At 45.8% G+C, this 22,226-nt stretch overlaps 1 pseudogene; it reads left to right on the forward strand.

Moving 5' to 3' along the window:
- The first annotated feature begins 18,962 nt into the window (after window positions 1-18,962).
- LOC125547200 (nascent polypeptide-associated complex subunit alpha-like protein 1) lies at window positions 18,963-19,500 on the forward strand (annotated as a pseudogene).
- Window positions 19,501-22,226: the final 2,726 nt, after the last annotated feature.

Below are 22,226 nucleotides of genomic sequence, written 5' to 3' on the forward strand. Positions count from 1 at the left end.
GCAAAGGTGGGTTGGTTACCCGGCATCCATAGGGGCGCAAGCCGTGCAACATGACGTCCCTTGGGATCCAATTATCTGACCATATATGAGTTGAGGCTCCGTTGCCAATTCTCTGTACCAAACCCTGCTTGAGTAATCACGTCCTTTTACTACTGCTCTCCAAATCTGGCTTGGGTGATTACCCAATTCTACATTCAAAATCGAGCACAAAGGGAAATATACTGCCTTTAAAATTCTTGCATTGAGTGATTCTGGGTTTTGTAGAATACGTCACGCCTGTTTAGCTAGGAGAGCCAAATTAAAAAGTTCAAACCATGAAACTAGTTTATTTACACCCACTAAAAGAGGTACTATTGGTAGATTGCCAAGACGGGCCAAGAATACGAGCATTGAACCATGGTCGAGCTGGCCCAAATTGCACGGTCTAGGCCCAGTTTACACCCACCAGAGAGGGCACGGGTCAAGCTCAAGCGGGAGCACTAGATACTTTCCCTCTTCCCTTCTTCCTGCCGTCGCAGTCTCCCTTCCCTCCTTTGGCCCTCTCCTCTCCCGCCGCTCCCAAGCACCTCCTAGCTAGGCTAGGGTTTTACTTTCCCCTCCCAGTTTTCAGTGTGAAGGGCAGCGGGTCAGGCCAACCCAGGCCTCCATGAACCCCCACATACGGGATCCATGCTCACTAGTCCAGCTGGGAGTTTAATTTTCAGGCCTAACCTTTCATCTTTCTGCTCCTAACTTTGCTGTTACATACGTTGTAATTCTTCATTTGTTTGCAATTTGTCCTAATTATGTACAGTTTGTGGTCCACTTTCTGAGCAATCTCTAGTGTTGCAAACTGAAATGCTACTGCTTTGTCTTATGGATACAAATCTGACAGGAATGTTAATCGAGCATAGATAAATCATCCACCTTTGATGATTTCTACAGTGGGAATGATTCCTTGCTTGTTTGTAATTAGCTTTGGAAGTCGATTAGTAGCCTAAGTATCTTGTGTGTATGCTTATATGCTTTATGGCGTATTTCCTGTACCAACAATATAAAAATGTGTCAGCATACGTTCTGTTGTCAAAGCAGAGAGTAGTTCCGTGTAATTTCAGTTTATCTTCTGGAGTGTCATTTCAGTTTATCCTCTGCTGATGCTACTTAGTATGTGCTCACATATTCATGCTGGAAAGATAATAATGTTGCTAGATTGTTTACTGTTTTTTCATTTCTGCCTACGGCTAACTCTGCTTCCCGGCAATCTGCATATGCCCTGTTCTAAGGGAGTGCTGTTTGGTCTTTAATACTTACGACGGTCCAGTAATACGATTTTTGTAATGCATACTCTCAGGGAGATGAGCCTATCCTTGAGGATGATGATGATGACAACGATGAATACGATCATTGTTAGAATAAATTCGAGGCACTCTGCCGATCTACCGAGAATCAAGCAATCACACAAGCACGACATCGAGATTTGTTGACGAGGTTCACCGATACGGCTATATCTCCGGGGCATGACTACGGGCGCTCCTTCCCATGATACCGTCACAATACCGCACTTTGGCCGCCCGGACGCCGGCACACGCCGCCGGCTCCCCCTACGTGCCCGTGCTATTATGTTGGCATAGGTTACATCGTGTGTCTACCTCCGCTATATATGAGAGGCCTAGGATAGAAGTGTCCTACTTGGACACGACTCCGTATCCTGTCTACACACCGTACGACTCCAAGTCCAACTGTAACCTAACTTGTACAATAATATTCGACACAACTCTAACAAACTTCACCTTAGCGAATATTCTTCACCACCTTGAATTCGTTCGTGCGTCGAACCTCTATGTACATTGGACTTGAGATATGCCATGAGCATCGCTGCTACTCCCAGACTCCATGTGACTCCACCTGCAACTGTAGTCCCTTCTCGTCTTCTTCACAGTCAACACTTGAGCAAAGTTAAGTTTTTCATTACTCTACTTTGTGCTCCCAACGTCCAGAGTTTACGTTCAACGCCATCACACACCTTATCTGCGTGAAAATGAACAACTCACATATTGGATGTCACATACAAGAGTTACCTGAACTCAACATCACCGCTTTTTCTTGACCGTCTTTCTGAAACTTGAAGAAATTTCATCGTCGCCCTGTGTCACCCTGGGTCAAATTCACAGTTATCTCATCCTTTTTTTTCCCGGATAGTCTCTGACATGTCCCACAGCTATAGCACTCCGCCTCGTTCTATCCTTGTCATCCGCACTTTGCCATGTGCACTGAAACACCACAGAATATACAGCCATGTACTCTCCCAGCTTTTGACAATTTCATACTTTTCGTCACTTTCTCAGATTCTCCATGGTCAACTCATGTCCATCAACTAGCACCGATAAACCCAGTCACCAACTTGAATCTGGTACTCGTCAACACTGCTTCAGCACCCCTGCACACTATGTCTGACAACATGTCTCACCATTAGTGCCTTGGTCTGTCGTTGTGTCCCATGCTTACCGCATGCCTCGCCGCTATCAGCGCGTCGAGCCTCTGCTGTCCTGGTCGAGTCTCCCGGGTAGCTAGCCCACACTGCCTCAACCCCCACTGCAGAGAACCACCGATCATCACCGACCGATGCCGAGTATCACGTCTCCATCAGACCATTGGGCCCCAGTCTGATCCACGTGTCTCTCGCTATCCCACTGAAATAGGCTTCGATTCTCCGATATCTTACACCGTAGCCCCTCCATCAGCACAGAGTGAAGTCTTTCGTTAGACTCCAGTTCCACCTTCAACATGACTTCATGTAGCTGCCGTGCTACCCCGCGCCCTATCGACTTCAAGCTCTCATGTGTACACTTCCTTGAATCAACCCCGCGCCATAGTCTTGTCGAAGCCGCACAAGCCCTCAGGCCTGCACCACGTGTTTCCACGCCCCAGAAGTCGGTCACCATCAGCATCACGCTCCTATGTCGTCGCCGCTGAAATCACCACCGTCTTCTACTTTGACCAACATCCACGTCGATCCGCCAGACTATCCAGTCCGACCCAACCGAAATTATCCGACTGCAACCATGCTCCATCCTGCGTCGTGTCCGCCCGCACATCTCCATGCATTGCCTTGACGCCCTGTGTATGCATGATCCTTGTCACGACACACTCTAGACTCCTCCGAGCCCTGTACGCACGTCCTTGCTATACGCACACGAAGCCCATCTGCAAGAAAAACTGGACCCAAAGAAAAAATATCCGTGCAAACCTTGACCATGCTGGATCCCTTTACACAATTTCTTCTTCTTGTCTTGTCATGCTATTAGCTTCTCCACGTATATGAAAGCTCTTTTTTATTCAGCAACAAATCTCACGTCTTGTACCTGGACATCAGCCTCAATTGTGTCAGCTTTGCTCGTGTAGCACAGCAACCGAACTTGTCCTCTCCACGGCCTGCCTAACGCCAACTCTGTGGCTGGCCTCCATGGGCCTCGAAGGCACGCCTGTATGAGCCACCTCCTTCCCAACGCTTCCTTGGTCTGGTGCCTGTAGCCTGCTGCTGCACCGGTCACACCTGGCTACCCACGCCCACGGTCGGGACTCCTATTGCCGCAAGCTACACTTTGACCAATCTCGCCGATTCCTCTGGAACTCGCCGCCGCCAGCTTCGCTGCTTCGGATCGGGCCGATCCGATCTGCCTCCCTTGCAACGGCTGCTCGCTCCGATTGATTCGAAGAATTACCACCGACCCTGTGTATCTGCTTCTAGATCGCTTCCTCGCTCCAGGTTACAACTTGTAGCGACAACTCGCCCAGTGCTTCCACTCCCGCGACTACGATCGTCTTTCACACAACTCCGTCGATATATTCTTCCTCCTCCTCTAGATCAATAATTCACAGCCTCCAAATAACCTAGCTCATGATACCACTTGTTAGAATAAATCCGAGGCACTCTCCGGATCTACCGAAGACCAAGCAATCATACGAGCATGACACCGAGATTTGTTGACGAGGTTCACCTATATGGCTACATCGCCGGGGCATGACTACGGGCGCACCTCCCCATGACACCGTCACAATACCGCACCCTGGCCGCCCGAGCGCCGCCACACGCCGCCGGCTCCCCCTGCGTGCCCGTGCTATTATGTTGGCATAGGTTACACCGTGTGTCTACCCCCGCTATATATGAGAGGCCTAGGATACAAGTGTCCTACTTGGACACGACTCCGTATCCTGTCTACACACCGTACGACTCCAAGTCCAACTGTAACCTAACTTCACTAGTAGAAAACAGGGCTTTGGTTCAGGCCGGGTCAACCCATTAGTCCCGGTTCAGTCCAGAACTGGGACCAATGTGGGCATTGGTCCGGTTCATGAGCCCAGGTGGCCGGCCGGGCCACGTGGGCCATTATTCCCGGTTCATCTGGACCTTTTGATCCCGGTTGGTGGGATGAACCGAGACCAATGGGCCTCGCTCCTGGCCCACCACCATTGGTCCCGGTTCGAGGCTTGAACCGGGACCAAAGGCTCCCCTTTAGTCCCGGCTCATGTCACCAACCGGGACCACTGAGGTGCCTATATATACACTTCGCTCGCGAGCAGAGCACCCCAGTGCTCTGTTTTTCTCTGGCCGAGGGGGAGAGGGCTTTGTGATGCTCTAGCTCACCTCCTATGCACATGAGGTGTTCGATGGAATGCCCGAGCCACACTACTTAAGCTTTCTCCTCTCGAAGCTCGACCTCCAAGCTCCATTTTCCTCGAGATTTGTCTAGATTTAGTGGTCCGTCACGCCCTGTCCCCGTCTTCACCGCCGTCGATCACCCGCGCCGATCTCATCACCGACACCACCGTGGTGAGCCTCTTGTTCTTATCTTCTTTCTGAAAGGAAAAATATTCTTACTTGTATGTTTAGATAGATACTTGTATCATTTTCTTACATTTATTATTGCATCTTATATAGTGCGATGGTTTTGGTATCCGCCCCCGTCGGCCCTCGTCCTGTCTATGATTCGGATGTGGTATGTATATTGTCTTTATAACTATTGGTTCATTTATTGTTTATGAAAATTATGCCGACCAACGTGACATAGATTTTATTTATCTAGGATGTATGTGAATCGGAAATGCCAACCGACCCTATTGTCGAGAGGTTAAATTTAGTTGAAAGAAAACAATTTATTGAAGGAAAAAATAAAAAAAATTGAGGAGGAGAAGATGATATTGGAGTTGCATGTTGCGGATGTCGTCGATGATCACAAGATCAAGATGGATGCAATGCGCTTGAAGATTAGAAAGATTAGAAAATATGCCATTCATACCAAGGCTTGGTATCATTATGCCGTTGGATCAATTGTTACCTTGGTTGCGATTATGATCGCATTTGTTTTCGCATTGAAATGTTTTACATAGTTTCAATGTATGGTTTAATTAATTAGATGCTCTGGAGAGCTATATGTTGTTAGATGAGAACTATGTATGCACTTTTGTTTTAATGTGATGATGAACTTCTATTAATTTGGACACTTAATTATATATAATGCACGCAGATGAACCGACAATAGATGTACGGTGACAGACACACGCGCGAGTACATTAAGGGCGTGCATGAGTTTCTCGATGCGGCTAAGGCAAACAAGCAGAATGGTTTTATGTGTTGTCCATGCACTGAATGTGGGAATACGAGGTCTTACTCTAACCGGAAAATCCTTCACTCCCACATGCTTTACAAGGGTTTCATGCCACACTATAATGTTTGGACGAGGCACGGAGAAATAGGGGTTATAATGAAAGACGGCGAAGAAGAAGACTACGATGACAACTATGTGCCCCCTGAATACGGTGATGCTGCAACGGAGAGAGCTGGTGAAGATCAAGAGGAACCAGACGATGTGCCTAATGATACTGCAACGGGTGAAGCTGCTGAAAATCAAGAGGAACCAGACGATGTGCCCGATGATGATGATCTCCGCCGGGTCATTGTCGATGCAAGGACGCAATGCGAAAGTCAAAAGGAGAAGCTGAAGTTCGATCGCATGTTAGAGGATCACAAAAAAGGGTTATACCCCAATTGCGAAGATGGCAACACAAAGCTCGGTACCGTATTGGAATTGCTGCAGTGGAATGCAGAGAATGCTGTGGCTGACAAAGGATTTGAGAAGCTACTGAAAATATTGAAGAAGAAGCTTCCAAAGGATAACGAATTGTTCGACAGTACATACGCAGCAAAGAAGGTCGTATGCCCACTAGGATTGGAGGTGGAGAAGATACATGCATGCCCTAATGACTGCATCCTCTACCGCGGTGCGTACAAGGATCTGAACGCATGCCCGGTATGCAGTGCATTGCGGTATAAGATCAGACGAGATGACCCTGGTGATGTTGACGGCGAGCCCCCCAGGAAGAGGGTTCCTGCGAAGGTGATGTGGTATGCTCCTATAATACCACGGTTGAAACGTTTGTTCAGAAACGAAGAGCATGCCAAGTTGATGCGATGGCACAGTGAGAACCAAAAGAAAGATGGGAAGTTGAGAGCACCCGCTGACGGGTCGCAGTGGAGAAAAATCGAGAGAAAGTACTGGGGTGAGTTTGCAAAGGACCCAAGGAATGTATGGTTTGCTTTAAGCGCGGATGGCATTAATCCTTTCGGGGAGCAGAGCAGCAATCACAGCACTTGGCCCGTGACTCTATGTATGTATAACCTTCCTCCTTGGATGTGCATGAAGCAGAAGTTCATTATGATGCCAGTTCTCATCCAAGGCCCTAAGCAACCCGGCAATGAAATCGATGTGTACCTAAGGCCATTAGTTGAAGAACTTTTACAGCTGTGGAATGAAAATGGTGTACGTACGTGGGATGAGCACAGACAAGAGGAATTTAACCTTAAGGCGTTGCTGTTCGTGACCATCAATGATTGGCCCGCTCTCAGTAACCTTTCAGGATAGACAAACAAAGGATACCACGCATGCACGCACTGTTTAGATGACACTGAAAGTATATATGCCTAGACAAATGCAGGAAGAATGTGTACCTGGGCCATCGTCGATTTCTTCCGACCAACCATCAATGTCGAAAGAAAGGCAAGCATTTCAAAGGCGAGGCAGATCTCCGGAAGAAGCCCGCCATGCGCACCGGTGATCACGTGCTTGCTATGGTCAATGATTTACACCACGTAATCTTTGGAAAGGGTCCCGGTGGACTAGCTATTCCGAATGACATTGAGGGACACGCACCCATGTGGAAGAAGAAATCTATATTTTGGGACCTACCCTACTGGAAAGACCTAGAGGTCCGCTCCTCAATCGACGTGATGCACGTGACGAAAAACCTTTGCGTGAACCTGCTAGGCTTCTTGGGCGTGTATGGGAAGACAAAAGATACACCTGAGGCACGGGAGGACCTGCAACGTTTGCACGACAAAGACGGCATGCCTCCGAAGCAGTATAAAGGTCCTGCCAGCTACGCTCTCACGAAAGAAGAGAAAGAAATCTTCTTTGAATGCCTGCTCAGTATGAAGGTCACGACTGGCTTCTCGTCTAATATAAAGGGAATAATAAATATGCCAGAGAAAAAGTTTCAGAACCTAAAGTCTCATGACTGCCCCTGATTATGACGCAACTGCTTTCGGTTGCATTGAGGGGGCTTCTACCGGAAAACGTCCGATTAGCCATTATGAAGCTATGTGCATTCCTCAATGCAATCTCTCAGAAGGTGATTGATCCAGAAATCGTACCAAGGCTAAGGAGTGATGTGGCGCAATGTCTTGTCAGTTTCGAGTTGGTGTTCCCACCATCCTTCTTCAATATCATGACGCACGTCCTAGTTCATCTATTCGACGAGATTGTCATCCTGGGGCCCGTATTTCTACACAATACGTTCACCTTTGAGAGGTTCATGGGAGTCCTAAAGAAATATGTCCGTAACCGCGCTAGGACAGAAGGAAGCATCTCCATGGGCCATCAAACAGAGAATGTTATCGGGTTTTGTGTTGACTTCATTCCTTGCCTTAAGAAGTTAGGTCTCCCTAAATCACGGTATGAGGGGAGACTGATTGGAAAAGGCACTCTTGGAAGAGACTCAATAATATACATGGACGGATATTCTTGGTCTCAAGCACACTACACAGTTCTACAGAACTCTACCTTGGTGACCCCGTATGTCGATGAACACAAGAACAGTCTGCGCTCCAAACACCCGGAGCAGTGCGACGACTGGATTACATGTGAACACATCAGGACTTTCAGCAGTTGGTTCGAAACACGTCTCAGAGGTGACAACACTGTTTGTTATGAGTTGTACTTGTTGTCCAGGGGACCATCTTTGACTGTATTGACTTACAAAGGATACGAGATAAATGGGAATACATTTTACACGATCGCCCAAGATCAAAAGAGCACCAACCAAAAAGTGGTGTCCGCTTTGATGCAGCAACCGAGAGCGGAAAAGACACATATTATGGTTACATAGTGGACATATGGGAACTTGACTACGGACCTGATTTTAAGGTCCCTTTGTTTAAGTGCAAATGGGTCAATCTGTCAGGCGGCAGGGTATAGATAGACCCACAGTACGGAATGACAACAGTGGATCTGAAAAATCTTGGGTACACTGACGAACCGTTCGTCCTAGCCAATGATGTGGCACAGGTTATCTATGTGAAGGACATGTCTACCAAACCGAAAAAAAGAAAAGATAAGGAAGCGAATACATCATACAATGAGCGAAAGCGCCACATAGTTCTTTCAGGGAAAAGGGACATCCTGGGAGTGGACGGCAAGACAGACATGTCTGAAGATTATGAAAAGTTTCATGAAATTCCTCCCTTCAATGTCAAGACTGACCCAAGCATCCTGATAAAAAATGAAGATTATCCATTGTTACGGCGCAATAAGCAAATGACACAAGCGAAGAAAAAGTGAAGACTTTCTCCCGCAACTATTATGATGATACCATGCCAACTTTGTAACACACGAACATGCTACCATTGTCCGTTTTGTACATGCACATGCTATGTGGGTGAAATTATGATACCATCCCAACTTTCAACTTTTTCAGAGTTCATTTGAAAGTGATTGTCGATTTTGTACACGAAGTGCATCAAGTTTTCTCTATAAGCGCATCTATTCTGATTTTTTTAGTAAGTTAATCACAAACTTGTGATCCAAACAATTTTCAAAGAATTCAAATTTTAACTATTCAAATTTGAAAACTAATGGCACTAACAGAAGGTTTATAATTTTTCTAAAACTAATGGCACTAACAGAAAGTTTATAATTTTGCTAACCTAAAAGCAAACAGAATTAAAAATTAAAGCAAAAAACAAAAGAAAATAAATAATGCAAAAAACAAATCAAAAAAATAGGAAAAAACTATTTTTACAATAAAGTTAATCACAAAATAAAATAAATAAAGCAACAAAGAAAACAAAAAAACTAAAAAAGTGTTTTCAAATTTGAAAACTAATGGCACTAACAGAAAGTTTATAATTTTTCTAAAACTAATGGCACTAACAGAAAGTTTATAATTTTGCTAACCTAAAAGCAAACAGAATTAAAAATTAAAGCAAAAAACAAAAGAAAATAAATAATGCAAAAAACAAATGAAAAAAACAGGAAAAAACTATTGTTATAGTAAAGTTAATCACAAAATAAAATAAATAAAGCAACAAAGAAAACAAAAAAACTAAAAAAGTGTTTTCAAATTTGAAAACTAATGGCATTAACAAAAAGTTTATAATTTTCCTAAAACTAATGGCACTAACAGAAAGTTTATAATTTTGCTAACCTAAAAGCAAACAGAATTAAAAATTAAAGCAAAAAACAAAAGAAAATAAATAATGCAAAAAACAAATCAAAAAAACAGGAAAAAACTATTTTTATAGTAAAGTTAATCACAAAATAAAATAAATAAAACAAGAAAGAAAACAAAAAAACTAAAAAAGTGTTTTCAAATTTGAAAACTAATGGCATTAACAAAAAGTTTATAATTTTTCTAAAACTAAAAGCATAAAGAATTAAAAAATAAAGCAAAAAACAAAAGAAAAATAAATAATGCAACAAAAAATCAAAAAAAATGCCACCTACTGGGCCACCATGGCCTAAATACGACTAGAAACCCTACCATGGGCCAGGATTCAGGCCCGCAGCAGGCCCAGTAGGCCCACATGCATTGTTGTGACAGATTAGGCCCGAAAGCCTGCAGTTGAGAGGAGCTCGGGAGGGTGGGCGAAGCAGCGCTTATAAACCACTCCCGAGCCCTCTCAACTAGCGAGGTGGGACTAAACTTTTGGGCGCGGGGCAGCACAAGGCCATTGGTCCCGGTTGGTGGCACCAACCGGGACTAAAGGGGGCATTGGTCACGGTTTGTGGAACCAACCGTGACCAATGCCCCCCTTTAGTCCCAGTTGGTGCCACCTCTGCTTCCCGCCCTTTCGGCTGCTGAAAAGAGACTATGGTCCCGGTTGGTGGCACCAACCGGGACTAAAGGTGCCATTGGTCCCGGTTGGTGCCACGAAAAGGGACCAATACTCTGTGTATATAAGCAGGACTTAGGAAATTTTCAGTTTCTCATCGACCATTTGCCCCCGACGCCGCCAGGCTGCCCGTGCTCGCCGTCGCCGTCGCCCCGTGCCCCTGCCTCGTGCTCGACATCGCCGCCCGCTCCTCGTCGCCGTCGCCCTGCCCCTGCCCCGTCCCGCCCCCGCCGTCGCCTCGAGCTCCCCTGCTCGTGCGCGCCGCCCCGCACCCCGAGCCCCTGCCACGGACTCGCCGTCGCCGCCCGCCCCTGCCCCGACGCGCGCCACCCCGGCCCGCCCCTGTCGCCGTCGCCCGCTCCCCTGCCCCGACGCGCGCCGCCCCGGCCCACCCTCGCCGTCGCCTGCGCCCCTGCCCGCCTCCTCAGCTTGGTCTGGCCGCCGCCGCCCTCCCTTTGCAATTTTTTTTCAGATATATTCTTGTTTTATATATATATATATGCTTGTTTTTTATATATACATATGCTTGTTTATATATATATGTAATGATTTTTTTTATAGAATATGATGTTTTTTTCATAGATGATCACATATATGATGTATGCACGAATGTGGATGAAATATGATGTTTTTTTGTTCATAGAACGTGATGTTTTTTTAATTCACATATTTTTTTGTTCATGAGAGAGGCGGGGACGTTGAGGGATCATAGATGTATTTTTTCAAAATTTCTATCGTGCATAGACGGATTTTAGACCACGGGAGCACCCCCTCTCTATCGTTGCAAAATTTGCTAAGTGATATTAAGAAGGAAGGAAAAGAAGTATAGGAAAGAAAGAAAATAAGAAGAGGAAAGAAAGAAGAAGAGGAGAGGAAGAAGAGCAGAAATAAATAAGAAGAAGAAAAAAGAAAAAAAAGAAGAGGAGAAGAAGAAAGGAATAGTGGAGAAGAAGAGAAAATAGAATATATTCTATTTTTTCTTCTTCTCCACTATTCCTTTCTTATTCTCCTCTTTTTTTCTTCTTTTTTTCTTCGATCTTCTCCTCTAGCTATTCCTTTCTTCTTCTCCTCTTTTTTCTCCTCCTTCTTCTTCTTCTTCTTCTTAATTTTTATCGGGAACGAGGGTGTCGAGGATCGCCGAGGGGTCGAGGGTCGGGAACTAGGGTAGAGGGTCGAGGGTCGTTAAGGGGTCAAGGGTCGAGGGTTTCAGGGTCGAGGGTTCGAGGGTTCTATAGGGTCGAGGGATCGAGGGTCGAGGGTTCCAGGGTCGTCTAGGGGTCGAGGGTTCCAGGGTCGTCGAGGGTTCGAGGGGTCGAGGATCGCCGAGGGGTCGAGAGAGGTTTCCTAGTGTCAAAGTATTGAAGAAATCCATGGCTTCATCATTAGTCGGAAGTAACCAGGGCATGACGAAGTCCTCCAAAGTTATTTTGGAATGGTGTCCCGGATAGCATAATTTTCCTTTTTGTATGAATTTCAGCAAAGGCCTTCCAAATAACGATATTTGGAAGGTTCTTGCTGAACTTTGTACCAAAAAGCGAATTATCCTATCTAGGACTCCGTTCCAAAATAACTTTGGAGAGCTTCGTACCATCATGCACCTGTTACTTTCGCCTAATGATGAAGACATGGTTTTGTTGAATCCTTTGACACTAGGCAACCTCCCGACCCCTCGGCGATCCTCTCGAACATGAGAGGAAGAAGAGGATCGCCGAGGGGTTGAGGGTTCCAGGGTCGTCGAGGGGTCGAGGGGTCGAGGATCGCCGAGGGGTCGAGAGAGAGATTTCCTAGTGTTAAAGTATTGAAGAAATCCATGGCTTCATCATTAGCCAGAAGTAACCAGGGCATGACGAAGTCCTCCAAAGTTATTTTGGAATGGTGTCCCGGATAGGATAATTTGCCTTTTTGTATGAATTTCAGCAAAGGCCTTCCAAATAACGATATTTGGAAGGTTCTTGCTGAACTTTGTACCAAAAAGCGAATTATCCTATCTAGGACTCCGTTCCAAAATAACTTTGGAGAGCTTCGTACCATCATGCACCTGTTACTTTTGCCTAATGATGAAGACATGGTTTTGTTGAATCCTTTGACACTAGGCAACCTCCCGACCCCTCGGCGATCCTCTCGAACATGAGAGGAAGAAGAGGATCACCGAGGGGTCGAGGGTTCTAGGGTCGTCGAGGGTTCGAGGGGTCGAGGATCGCCGAGGGGTCGAGAGAGAGATTTCCTAGTGTCAAAGTATTGAAGAAATCCATGGCTTCATCATTAGCCAGAATTAACCAGGGCATGACGAAGTCCTCAAAAGTTATTTTGGAATGGTGTCCCGGATAGGATAATTTGCCTTTTTGTATGAATTTCAGCAAAGGCCTTCCAAATAATGATATTTGGAAGGTTCTTGCTGAACTTCGTACCAAAAAGTGAATTATCCTATATAGGACTCCGTTCCAAAATAACTTTGGAGAGCTTCGTACCATCATGCACCTGTTACTTTCGCCTAATGATGAAGACATGGTTTTGTTGAATCCTTTGACACTAGGCAACCTCCCGACCCCTCGGCGATCCTCTCGAACATGAGAGGAAGAAGAGGATAAAAAAAGAAGAGGAAGAAGAAGAAAAAAAGAGGAGAAGAAAGAATATAGGAGTTCTACTCCTATATTCTTTCTTCTCCTCTTTTTTTCTTCTTCTTCTTCCTCTTTTTTATCGGGAACTAGGGTCGTCGAGGGACATAGATGTAGTGTCGTCGTTGTTGATATATACCCCCTCTCGATAGCTTCAACATGTGGGGGGGGGTCGATATTACCCCCTCCTTGAAGCGTTCTCAAGGCCACTCCAAACCCTTGAAGCGTTGTCGAGGCCACCCCAAACCCTAGAGAAGTAGCGTCGAGGCCACTAATTAATATATATGATTCCTTACTATGATTAGGTAGCTAGTTCTACGTTTGCCACTAATATATCCATCTGTCATGTTTGAATAATAATTGCCATGTTGTAAATATTTGTAGAAACTATGGACACCGCCCGAGACGAAGCAAAAGAAGCGTTGTTGAGGGACATAATTGCAGAAGGAAGTGATGCCGTCTCATTGTTTCTCAACGACACCGATGGTCTGGAAGGAGAGGGTGAAGAAGCTGGCTACGGTGACCTAATGCCGGTGCAAGAAGAAGAACATGAGGACGGCTCCGGTGACCCAATGCCAGTGCAAGAAGGAGACCGTGATGACGGCTCCGGTGACTGAACCGAGTCCGGCCAGGTATATATATTAGTTAAGCCTGTGCTGACTAGCTGATTGATGCATTCATTGTTTTGGTATATACACATATTAATTAAGTCTTTGTTCTTTTTTCCAGCCCTCCAGATCGAGCACAACTTCGGTAAAGAGACGAGGCCCGAAGAAAAAGTTGAGCTCGGATGAAAAGTTTGAGATCATAGCAATCACGCCCGACGGCCAACCGATTGAACCCATCCGAACAAAGAACGCATTTGTTGCTCAATGCGGGGTTCTGGTTAGGGACAAGATCCCGATAAGCATCCAACAATGGTTTAAGCCGGCTACATAAGACCCTGAGGTGTCTTATGTCAATGATATGATGAAAAATGATCTTTGGACTGAGCTGAAGTCAAACTTCACCCTACCGCCAGAGGATAATCCAGAGAACCCAGTTAAAGAGCAATTAATCAAGTCTTTTGCTCTTAAGAGGATGGCAGAACTATTCAGGAGGTGGAAGAAAGAGCTGAATAAGTTTGTCGAAAATAATGAGACACCAGAATTCAAGGGCAGATATGAGAAGATCAGAGATCACTGGCCCACATTTGTGGCCCACAAGACATCGGAAAAGAGTAAGAAGATGTCGGCGACAAACAAGCAAAATGCTGCGAAGAAGAAGCTTCACCATCGCACGGGGTTAGGTGGCTACCTCGTAGCCCGGCCTAAGTGGGCCAAGACTGAGAATGATCTGGTTGATAAAGGGATCGAACCAGAGACAATTAGCTGGCCAGACCGTTGCCGGACTTGGTTCTTTGGGGCTGGCGGAACCTTGGACCCTGTAACAGGGAAGTGCATTTGGACGAACGATCAAATGGACATACCAGTCAGGAAGCTTAAGCAGTATATCGAAGCAGCATAGCAAGGGAAGTTCTTTCCAGACAGAGAGAACGACGAGCTCACAATGGCCCTTGGGAATCCTGAGCACCCTGGACAGACACGAGGCACGCCAGGCTCCATTCCGTGGAAGGTTGGGTTTCCGGACGCAGGCGGTTACAAATCCCATGAGAGGAGGAAAAAAGTGCAGCAGACCCAAATGCAGGCACTGCAAGCAAGGGTAGACGCGATAGAGGAACGAGAAGCAAATCGCAGCAAACGTACTGCCGAAGCTTCCCCCGAAGTTCCCCCGCCATCTCAGCGCAGAAGCAGCGTGGCTTCCACTGAGCTGCTTCAGCCGGAGCATGCTTTGACGGCTCCTGCCAGCTATCCCGTGGATGCTATCACGGAGTCTCAAAATTGCCACCTTATGACGCAATGGATGAATTTGAAGGTCAAGGTGGCTGTTGGCTCTGTTTATCCTACTGAACCCGGCGCAACTTTTCACTGCCGGCCGATTCCAGAAGGATATGCTAGGGTGATGGTGGATGAAATAACGGAGGGATTTGAGGACCTCCAGCTTGACCACCCTACCGGTGAAGGGGAGACTCGGCTGGGGTCTGCTCTGAAGACTCCATGCCTATGGTGGAAGGAGCTCATCAACCTTCCGAACTGGACGCCTCCGCCTCCTCCTCCTCCTCCGGCGAGTCAGGGCACTCCGCCTCCTCCACCGCCTCCTCCTCCGGCGAGTGACGATCAGGGTCCTCGGCCGGCTCCTTCTCCGGCGCGTGGCGGCACTCTGCCTGCGCCGGCGCGCCCGAGCAGCCAGCCTCCTCCTTCTCCGCCTCGTCAGCAAGGGCGGAAGAGACCCGCCGCCGCTCCGGCAGCTGCTCCGGCGCGTCGTAGTCCTTCTCCTCCGCCTCGTAAGCAAGTAAAGAAGACAACCGCTTTGTCTGCTCGGCCGGCGTCTAGCAGTACAACCAGAGGCGGGAGGACATACAGATTCGGTCCTTCTCTGAAGAGTCCACAGAAGTTACCATACGAGAGGACCCCGGAGGAGAACGCGAAGATCGCGCGAACCGAAGTGGATGACTGGTTTCAAGGGTTGAAAGCAAAGAGACATCCACCTCCGGAGGAGAAGGTAGATCCGGTGAAAGTGAAGCGCACTCTGGCTGCCCTGGCAAAACCACCCAAGTCTCCGCCGAAAGGCAACTATGAGCGCATTATTGCAAAGACATGGGCCGAAGCGGAGCGGTCGAGAAGTACAGTCAGTGATCAAAGGCTGAAAGAACGACGAGCAGCTGGGAAACAAATTGCCCAGCTCGGCGAACAAGCGAAGCAATTGTGCCCCCCACTCAAGGTGCCTAGCGACATCGTCGATCCGAGGATGGTGCCCGGTTATGGCAATGTTGACGATTACCTGCCCGACGATGTACATTATGATCCCATGGAGGTGCAGATACACAGATACGAGTACGGGAAGCCTCTCGTCAAAGATGAAAAATCTTTAGCAATGATGATGCGAAGATTACATGATTGGTACTTGAAAATCTGTAGAGAGTCTGGGGGGAGGAGTACTTTGTATGCGAGAGTTAAACCGGAGCATGACCTCGTTGGAATTGAACTGTTGCCTATTCCATTTGAGGAGTTCTATTAGTTTTTCAATCAATTGGCCCTCGATAAAACAACGATCACCTGCTACTGTCTGTAAGTACTACTACTTCTGTCATTATGTCTCTCTATATAGCTCATCTCTTTCATTGCATGTATTTATAATTATCCTCACTATATTATGCAGATTGAAGATCGCCGAATTGAAGAAAAGACAAATCGGTGATATTGGGTTCGTTAACACATCTCATAGATGCAACTGAGGTTGAACATCGTCCCGAAGATACCGAGGCCAACTTGCTATGATCATTCAAAAAAAATGAAAACAAAGATATAATACTCTTTCCTTACAACTTCAAGTGAGTGTTACTGTCTTGTGCATATTCGGTTTCCCTTATATATTAGTCCAGGTTATAGTAATGTAATTGATGAGTTATGCATGCATGTGCAGTTTCCACTATATTCTCCTAGAGATTAGGCTTGAGCAGGGAGTAGTAACCGTCTTGGACTCTAAACGAAAAGATCCCCAGGAGTATGCGGACATGACTGAAATCCTCAAGAAGTAAGTTAAATCGATCATTATCCACCATATCAGCAACTTTGTTCATTTCCTGATATCAAGTAATTGTTTTCTTTGTCCGGCAGGGTTTGGAGAAAATTCACCAGAAAAGTTCCGAGACTGCCGAAAGAGCTGGAATTTAGACACCCGAAAGTAAGTACTATAGTAGCATGTTCCGCGCATCTCCTAGTGATTCAAGCGCTAGTTTCATCAATACCATTTAGCATTCTTGCTTATCAGTTTGATTGACCTCTATTTCTTGTAAAGTGGTTGTGGCAGGAACAAGGGAATGATTTCCATGGATACTATGTTTGCGAGTCCATCCGCCACACGACATGTGAGCGGGGCTACTCTGACGAACAATATGAAGTGCGTAAATAACAACATTCACAATTTTATTTTATTACCATCATTTGTGTTGAGTTTCATTCATTTATATATATAAGTATTGACCCCCTTCTTCAAATTAGATGTTTCAGAAGTGGGATGAACTCCTAGCACCAGCTCGCATGCGAGCAATTCAAGAGGAATTGGCGGCATTCTTTCTTGACCACGTGATCGCTGAAGACGGAGAATACTATGTGGACCATGAGTCCGTATGATTATATTTGTAAGAGATAATTATTGTATATATGTAGACGGTAGTGTCGGATAGATATACGAGAACTTGTTGTTCGACCAATCTCTCGGAGAAGGAGAGGTGGTCGATATCACTTCTCTCTGTATGCATATATGTTCATGACGATCTTCTGTTTCCTTCGTTTGCTTACTAGCTAGCTACCGTGTCTAGTCCTCTCTATACGTATGTATAGTATGTAGCGTCGACCAAGCACGGACATAAGAGAGGACACTTCTCTCTATTAATTATAGCTAGCTAACACAATATATGAAACACCTAAATTAACCCCCCAAAACCCCCAACCCCCCCCCCCCTTCAAAAAAAAAATAAAAACCCCAGCCGCAGAAATGCTGACGCGTGGATGCCTATTGGTCCCGGTTGGTGCCACCAACCGGGACCAAAGGGTCTCCTGCCTGGGCTCCGCGCACAGGCCACGTGGAGGCCCATCAGTCCCGGTTCTGGATTGAACCGGGACTAAAGGGACAGGGCATTAGTACCGACACTTTAGTCCCGGTTCAGGAACCGGGACTAAAGGCCCTTACGAACCGGGACAACAGGCCCTTTTTCTACCAGTGCTTGTACAATAATATTTGACACAACTCTAACATACGATGATGAGGATGAGGATGAAAAAGATGACGATGATGTTGAGGGTATGTTCAAATTGTGCAGTTCCTTCTATTCAGTTCAAGTAGCCACTTAGTTACAGATAAGCCTATTTCTTATCATAATGCTGCCTTGTAAGTTCTGACGTAAATTTAAACATCTGAGGTTATTGCCCATACCCGAATTTCAAATTAAATGTTGCTTATTCAACTCCTGAATCAATGGATTATTTTGTTTCTATTGGGCTAAATTTTGGCATTTTCATAATTTTGAAATTGTTATCTGATCTGTTCCTCAATGACACAAACTCCATATTTACCTATTTTGGTTCTCGTTGACCTGTTTTTTATTTGAAGACTAGACACTGACCAGTTTGTACCTGTTCTAATACTCTGTTCTTTCAGTACCATCACTATGCCTTTGTGGTTTATATTTCAATTCTTTGGAACCGTATCATATTCACCTATTGCTGAATTATTCAGCGCTGCTTATTTACACAATTTATAGTTTCTTGAGTACTTCCTGCCATTTGTATATAATACTCATGTACGTACTGAGGTGGCACTTTGTATCAATTTTAACTTGCATTAACATATACATGAATGTTCAGCTATAGCATATAGTTTGATAGGAACAAATCCTGAATGTAAAATCTTGCTTTTGCAAGTATAATTTTGGTAGGTGAATAATTTCAATGCATTTAGTATGAACTGATGCTGGAATTTCCACTATAGGAATAGCTAATCATTTGTACCTTACCCTAAGTGGCAAAACTAAGATGTTCAAAATTCCAAAATCGACAATGGATACCAAGAAGACTTGATTGCAGTCACAGTTTCTGTTCAGTCTTGCTTTAGAAAAGTTTAAGTGTTGTATGAATGTTACACTTGCCATTTTCAGCTATTACAGATAATAATCCACAAAGTGAACTATGTCCAGTTGTAGAATTCTGGGCTTTTGCAAATTTTGAAAATCTGACATTATGCGTCTGTGCTTTCTGGGACTAGGAGGTGATGCTAGTGGAAGATCTAGGCAAACAAGGAGTGAGAAGAAGAGCAGGAAAGCCATGGAGAAGCTTGCCATGAAGGTCATTACTGGTATGAACCGTGTAACTATCAAAAAGAGCAAGACCGTGAACATCTTAACCACTTTACGACATTGCTCCCTGAAGCATAATTATATGCTGGTGGTTATCATATTTTCTTAAGTCCTTCTCCAACACAATTGCAGGTTACGTTTGTCCTCTCCTAGCCAGATGTCTTCAAGAGCTCACACTCAGAAACCTATGTCATTATCAGGGAGACCAAGTTCGAGGACCTGAACACTGAGCTGCAGACACAAGCGGCAGAGCAGTTCAAGGCGCCGGGCCCGAGCAGGGTCAATTCGATGGGTGAGCCGTCCGTGGCAGCAGTCCAAGATGACGAGGAGGTCGACGAGCTCGTGATGATGCAGGCCTCCGTGTCGAGATCCAGGGCCGTGGAGGCACTCAAGGCTGCGGATGGCGACATCGTCAGCGCCATCATGGAGTTGACTAACTAGGTCCTGGAAGGTGGAGTTGTGTCCTGATAATAGGGGGGTTGGGTCATATCCTCTTGAATTTTGCAGCTGCGTAATTGGAGGCTCTGTGTCTCTGTTGAAAGCTGAAACAATATTTTGGAGCATGTTGTTTCGGATGCGGGTATGGCTCCAGAGCGTGGTGAATGCCACCTTTTTTTTGGAGATGTAGGTTTTGGAGGCGTTTAAACATGTGATGATCAGAAAACTGCTTGCTCTTATGGGAAAATCTGAATTGGCTCTGCCAAGTTTTGCTACAAATGGATATCATTCTGTGTTCCAGACAATATGTCATTCTAGCTAGCTTTTGTGTTTTGTTAACTAACTACAGCCCTTGTGAGATTTTGAGATAGCTTTCAAGTTTGTTTTGCCACATGGATCGAAACAAGTTAACGACGACATGAAAATAAGATCGGCCTGTTTATGCGTATGGCGGAGCTGGAGGATGGTGGCTGTGGCGAAGGTCAGTCGATGAACAATTGGGTTTTGTTTGCTGGGTTCTCAACTTTTTGATGTATCATTACTCTTTTGTCAATTCATTTTTCTTGCCAATGTTTTTTTCCTATAGGTGACCAAAATTTGTTGTGGGCAAAAACTCTTGGTCTCTTTGGTTCAAATTTTTGGAGATACCTTTGCTTTTCTTGGTCAAATCTGATTCATATGCATTACTAAGTTTTAGGTTTTACTGCTGTGAGAAGAAAGAGAGAATTGTAGATTGCGCTGGTTGCCTTGCCTGCTCATGTATGTGCCGGTACACTGAAGTTCCTGTTCCCCCGATTTTCTTACATATTGTAAGTCTAGGTTCCGAATCAGAATGCGCTAGGACTTTGTCTGGTGAGCATGGGCTGCAATCGAGGGGGGACAGAGGAAAAAAATGTTTTATTCATTTTTACAGCACGGATTTTTTTGTCCACTTTTCGATTTGTCGCAGGTGGCTATCTCTCTATGGAGGAATTTGGCTGAGCTGTACTGCCATCTTCCAACCTTTGCCCATGCGCGAACCCATCAGTGATGCTGCTGCCTTCCCTCCTTGGAAATAGATGCTCCTGGAATTCTCCGACCACTGATGTGAACTTTTCAGATGATAAGTTTTCATATGCCTCCCATTCATATTTCAAAACGTATTGCGTCAATGCATCCCATTGATTATTGTCACTGCTCTCTCTTTCGCTTGGGAACCTTGACTACGATCGTGTTTGTTTGGCTGCTAGTACCGTCCTGATAACATAGTTAGAGGCCACATGGAGACTATAGAGAGGAGCACTGGGTCCTTTATAAGTGCCGGTCATGCTTAGGCAGAGGAAGGTTGGTGAGCACATTACCTATCCATCCAATTCATTGAGTACCGATCGTACCTAAGCCTCAAGTGCCCTTTATAAGTGCCAGTCATGCTCATGCTCTGCTCCATTTTCTTGGCTCACCCTAGACTCTACACTCAACACTTGTTTGCCAAGCTTTTCAGAGAGTGCGTTCGGAACCAGTATGCCTCATACACCTTCTGGAATTTGTGGAAAGAGCGAAATGCTCGAATCACCACCTCCCGCCCTACTTTTATTGATTTAAAAAAGGTACAAAAGAATAATAAGGTCCCATAGGCCCAAAGGAAAAACATACACTATAGAAAACGGAAAAACAGGGAAACCTAGAGAAGCAAAAAAATGTACACGTAAAACTAAAGGAAAACTAAAGTTACAATAACAAGTGCAAGGATTTGTGTCAAGAGGAAATGTGTTCATCTGAAAGCCTGAATCTAGTATGAAAATCCACAGTATTCCTTCCTTTTTGCTCTGTAAATGATCCATTTGAGCTCATCCTTGAATTTTCTTCTGCAGTTGTAGAGGTTTGGTTGTGTGCCTTTGAAAATGAAATCATTCCTTGTGGTCCAGATTGTCCAAGTCACCAGAATGATTATTTCCACGGCAAAAGGTACCTGCAGTAATTGTTTGAGGACCTTAACTTCTTCCTGTACGCCCATAAAATTTCGAGTCGCAGGGACACTAGGGCGCGCTCCGCGCGCGCGCCTCGGGAGATCCCGATCGGCCGCCGCCGCCGTCGCCTCCCCAGCGTGGTGGCCTCTCGACCGCGTTGGCGTTGGGTGATGGTTGGTTTGGTGGCTGGCTCTGGAGCGCCTGAGGTACGGGTTGGGATTGGGGGAAACCCCTATTGGCTTGGCCGACACCGGCGCGGTGGCGCCTATGGGTGCCACCTGACCTTCCTGGAGGGCGTCGGGGGCTACCCTTCCTCTCTCGCCTCGTCGTGTACCGGGGGAAACCCTTGGTAGCAACGTTGTCATTGTCATGATCCTTCTTGGAGGTGTTGATAGGTGCCGGCGCTTCGGAGTCTTGGAGCCTAGTGGAAGATCCCGTGGGCGCAGCGATCGCGAGGCTTCTTCATTTTCGTTGATCTGTCGTTGTCGGCATTTGTTTCTTTTGCTCTTTCTCTGTCGTTTCTTTTGGGCGTGACTGTGCTGCTTCCGCCCCAGCACCTATCCTTGTACGACTTGGTTGGTTGCTTTGTATACAAAGCGGGGGGGAACCCTTTTTCGGTAATGCCAAACGGCAGAAACAGATATTTTCTTAGTTGTGGCAAGAGAATGCAAATGTGGCCATTTCTGCATTGCAGGTAATCCATCCTAGCTACCAGTCCAAAAGTTCAGAGAAACCCCACTATGAATAATGCAAGCACATTGCTCTTTGTAAATTGGTAACAGTTTAATACAATCTCTCCACCAGAAAGAGCACCCAGCCAGAGGAGTATCAAAAGTACTTTGCTGGTA

Source organism: Triticum urartu, chromosome 3A (genome assembly GCF_056163025.1).
Source record: "Triticum urartu cultivar PI428250 chromosome 3A, HENAU_Tu73, whole genome shotgun sequence".
In the NCBI taxonomy this organism is placed as follows: Eukaryota; Viridiplantae; Streptophyta; class Magnoliopsida; order Poales; family Poaceae; genus Triticum; species Triticum urartu.